The sequence below is a fragment of the Anopheles bellator genome, chromosome X (assembly GCF_943735745.2).
Source record: "Anopheles bellator chromosome X, idAnoBellAS_SP24_06.2, whole genome shotgun sequence".
NCBI classification, from domain to species: domain Eukaryota; kingdom Metazoa; phylum Arthropoda; class Insecta; order Diptera; family Culicidae; genus Anopheles; species Anopheles bellator.
This window is the reverse complement of record NC_071287.1, coordinates 3,765,279-3,770,059: the sequence shown is the minus strand read 5'-3', so window position 1 is coordinate 3,770,059 and position 4,781 is coordinate 3,765,279.

Sequence of the window (4,781 nt, the reverse complement as noted above, 5' to 3'; positions counted from 1 at the left end):
GAAGGGGTTAATTGCCGTGGAGGCACGCGGGAACCAGAGACGAAGGACGAACGAAGGACCTCTGGACCTGCTCTCGGTAGGATACCCTGTGCCGCCCTCAGCACCCCCGTGCCCATCCCACGTTTTACTTGGTGTTGCTTGGTAGGTTGGGATTGCGCGCCTTAATGTATGCAGCGTGCACGATGCAATATGGCGAGCCTTCAAAGGGCGCCTGCTGCTGCTTGCTGGCACCCCCCACCCCCTCTCCCCCCCGCTCACACACACACACAATGGTTGAACACCGGAAAAGGTAGAGGCGTTCGAATAAATTAAAAGTTATAAACAACGCACGTGAACACCCTCGAAAGGTGGCGGAAGGTGCCGATTGTTTCCTTCGAACCGCTTCACTAGGCAGCGCGAGGCAGAGGGGGCTGTTCCTCGGACCCCGGAGCCCCACATCCTCCGGGAGCCCACGACTTAAGACCAATGCCAAAGAAGTCTTGGGGGCCAAACTTTCCAGCTCGACCCCACCCAAACAGGGAGGCTGCTCAGCTCAAGCTGCTGCTGTTGGTGGTGATGCTGAGGACTGTAGTGTTGTGTTGGGTGCGACGGTGGGGTTTGTGCAGTTTTGCATAAAGTGAAAACATTAAACATTCGCCACTAAGGACAAAAGCGCAGGGGTCTAAAGTCATCACCCCATGGCCATTTCTGGGGACCTGTTCCTGGTTCTGACACAGCCGCCCTTTGATTCGGATCTCGCAGGACCTCTCAAGAGCAATGACCGGGTTGGCCTGGGCCTGGGGACACAGGAGCAACAGGCGCTGGGATGGGGTAGCTTTGGTTATCAACACCCACCCGCACCGCCGCCGTCTGCAGGACGCTCCCGTCAAGTCTAGACTCAGCCGGGCGTTTATTACTTCGACTTCTTCGAGCCCCGCATGATGTTTTAATTTCTCCCAGCGGTGCCCGACAGTGCAGTGTCCCAGGTCTCTCGCCCCTAACCTAGCTCTGCCCCTCCCCCCTTCCCCCCTGTTTCCCATCCACTGTTCAGTACACTCCAAGCCTAGAGGACAGCAACACGGGGCTTACGCCTGAAAGGTATGCAACACGCTTCACCGGGCGTAAGCAACGCCACGAACCAACCGGAAGGTTGGTGGGATGTGTGCCGGTGGGGTGTTACGGGATGGGTGACAGGGACAAAGAAGGAGAAGGAAGTGGGGGGAAGGATCTGATTTTGACGCCAGATTATGGCACCACTTCGACCAGCCCCCGCCATGATCATTACTTCATCGCTTCGGGTGTGTGTGTGACACGCTAGATGGTACTCCCCTGCCCCTCAGCCAACCTTCCCCCTCCCTCCCGGTCACGCTCCTCACACGTCCGGCAGCCCTCCAAGAGAAGGAGAGCGACTCGGAGAGTCGTGATGCGAGTCAGAAAACTTCGACATAACCTCGCCGAAACTTAACACCCCCCCACCACCCGCTCGGCAGTGTGGCGCCACACTACGATCACACACGCACACACGCACCCACACCAGTGAGGCTAATTATTAGGTGGAGGAGAAATAAATAATATTCATTGATTTATGGGGCTGATGTATCAAGCGGTTAATGTAGTGGCAACAACCACCTCACCTTCTGCACCCACCTCGGCGCGGCCCGTCGTTTCGCTACTCAATTACATCCCTCCCCCCCACCACCCCCACGCACTTTGTCTTCATTCCTTCCTGTTTGGAGGAAGTTCCCGACCACCGGAACGGTAATGCTACACTTGCTGGTGATGATCTGAAAGCGCGAGAGACGACAGTAGTAGAAGGTGGGCAGGAGAAATAGGAAAGATGCGAAAAATTGCATACCCTGTAGGCGCAACGCATCGCAACCTAGGTATGTAACGTAGAAGCGTGATCAAGCCGGTAGCCAGCAGCTCACCGTGTGTCGGAGACTTCCACAAATTGGAGCCACCCTACCCGATGGCACTGGATTCTCTCCCTCTCTAATGAGGTGAATCCCTTCCGAGGGCCCGCCGAAAGGGTGGCATCATCACCACCGCCGAGTGTGCTGTGACTTTCGTGACGTGACGACGGGGCACCAACAACGAAACGGCACTGAAAAGGGGGAGAAAAAAATGCAAACGCACGCGAAAGGATGCACCCGAGTGACCGAGAGGACCTCGGCTGACACGTGCAACACGGTGTGAGAATTGGGTGGGTGGGATGTGATAATGGTAATGGGCAAAGGTAACATCCAACCCACCGTAAGTCACCAACCAAAAGTCGACGAAACGAAAACGACACGAAGGGCGAACGGGGAACGAGCGCCCTTAAGGCGGCCTGGACGGGCTGGCCGTCTGTCCGCTCGCCACAAGAGCTGTTGAAACTAATGAGAAGTGACGTGTGTATGTGCAGATTGCGATTGTAATACAGGCGCGTCGCCGCCTGGCCACTCGCTTTGAAGGTGCGTCACATGTTGCCTACCTTGCAGGCGCCCCGCCTTCACACACGCTCATTACCGAACCGTTTACGTCACGGAACCCCGCAGGCACGCGGTTCCCACAACTGAACACGCACAGTGAAAGCCCACAGTGTGTTGGAGGCTCGAAAATGGCGGAATGTGCTGCTCTGCTGCTGTGGAGTAGCAGAATATTTACAGGTCTCTATCGGGTCATTAGAGGCGGCGTTATTGCGCGCACCGCACCGTGCTGTCATCGTGCCTGTGTCTCGTGTCCTCTTTCGGGCCGCATAAGAAGCCCAAGAAGGAGCAATAAGCATAAGAAGGAGGGTCTCAACGAAGCACAAGGAAGGTAACCGCAATCGGAGGTAACCACCTCACACCGGCAGCGGGGACCTGCCTAATTAGCGGCTAGGGACGGGGTCAAACTTGGAACCGGCGGGCGCTTCGGTAACCCGACTAGAGGTCAGTGTACTAAAAACTGGGTGCTTGTACTAAAAATGGGATCACTCGTTCTTAGTCTTTCTTTCCTCACCCTGTTTGTTTCGATTGGACACTGTGAGTTTAGTTCGTGTTTAGTACAACAATGGGAATTTAGTACAGCGTTCCATTTAGTACACCACCTCAGGATCGAGTAGATTAGTGCAGACGCAGGAGAAATGGAATGGAATGGAATGGTCACCGTTCCAGAAGCAACCGTTCCGCCTCCGGCTCCGCCCCCAACACCATTTAAGCTTTATGTTTTCTCTATCACGTAGAACGAGCAACACACACAGAGGCAATTCGATAGATTTGTAAAGAGAGCGTCAGAATGGTTGGAACGGAACTACGCGAACGGAGCAGCAGCCATACAGCAGAAACGTTACCCGAGATGAATGGAGTCACCACCGAGGCCGACACTTCGAGCCCCAAGCCCCAACGACCTCCTCCCCCCGTGCCGCTACCCCCTCCCGCCCCACCCCGGGACATTAACTAATTATGTGCTTACGGGGCCAAGCAGCAGTTCCGATTTCAATTCACTTTCCGAGTCTCGCCTCGTTCTTTCCCCCGCCCCGGTTTTTCTTTCTTTTATCTTGCTGTGCAACATATCCACACACACGCACATACGCACACACCTCGGATTAAGCGCCCCCCCCGCGGCCCCCCCCCCCCCGCCAGCCCCCGGGCAAATAGGGCGGAGCGTACGTGGGGGGGCAGTCGGGCGGCGTTGTTCCGACGGCGGGCCACTGTTTGCTTTGCCATTTCCGCGACGCGCGTTTGGTAACTCATCTCGCTTCCCTCCTCCGCCCATCTAGGGGGCCGATCACTCGGCATCTGGTCAACGCTCACCGCTCACCCACACAAACGGCCACAGCCTATGGTGGCGTTCCGGGCCGGAAACCGAGACTGGCTGCGACGCAGGACACGCAGCCCCCCGCTGTCCTTTCCAACGGGGCGGGAATGACAGAAAGCGTAAAAAATACAAATAATTCCAAGTTACGTACGTTGGCGCTCGTGCTGCTACGACGTCTCCAGTATGTGAGTGTGTGCGTGCGTGTGTGACTGTGGATTCAATATATTCATCGCACGTTGGACGGACGGCCCCCACCCCCCACCGGTGGAACAACCGAGCCGGGCTTTCTAGTAATCCTGTTCCCGGTGCTGAACGCGCTGAAAGTATCATGCACTTACCGAAAACGGCCCAGGGGGGGGGGGGGGGGGGGGGGGGGGGGGGGGGGGGGATGAAACGTGCCGATAAGTAGCGTGCGGTGTGGTGAGGGCAGTTATTCCGAGACCAGTGATCGAATTCACACATTCGAGCACTTTCGAGCAGTTTCGAGCAGTGCGGTTTTGTAGTCACAAACCTCGAACTATCAATCTTACAAGCGCCCCACACTAATCTGCAGTGCCGCTTTCGTGTACCGTTCGTGTGCAACTGCTCGAATTGTGGAATAATCTTGAATAATCGCAAGGCACACGTACATCGTACAGTGTCCGGTCCGGTATCGTTCCGTTAAGGCGATAAATTCGCTGCCCGATAATCCGACTCGATCCGATACTCGATTCGGGTAAGCACCCCCGTCCACTGCCCCCGTCCTGGTGGGTGACGAATCGTATCTCTTACTCCACGCCAGACCCAGAACGCCGACCGAATGCACTACAAGGAGCTTGCAGGGAGGCTGATCGGTTCCGCAGCGCGCTTCTCGGTTTCGGCGTTCATTGAAATCGGTCAATTTGCTGCCGCTCTCCTCCCTTCCTTTCCCCCCCACCCCCCACCCCCGTCCAAAAAACGTAACAGGTCAATTGCAGAGTGGATTCGATTTGTCGACTCCAATTCGACTGCCTCATTCGGCGCCGGTCAAGAAGCATCCCCCC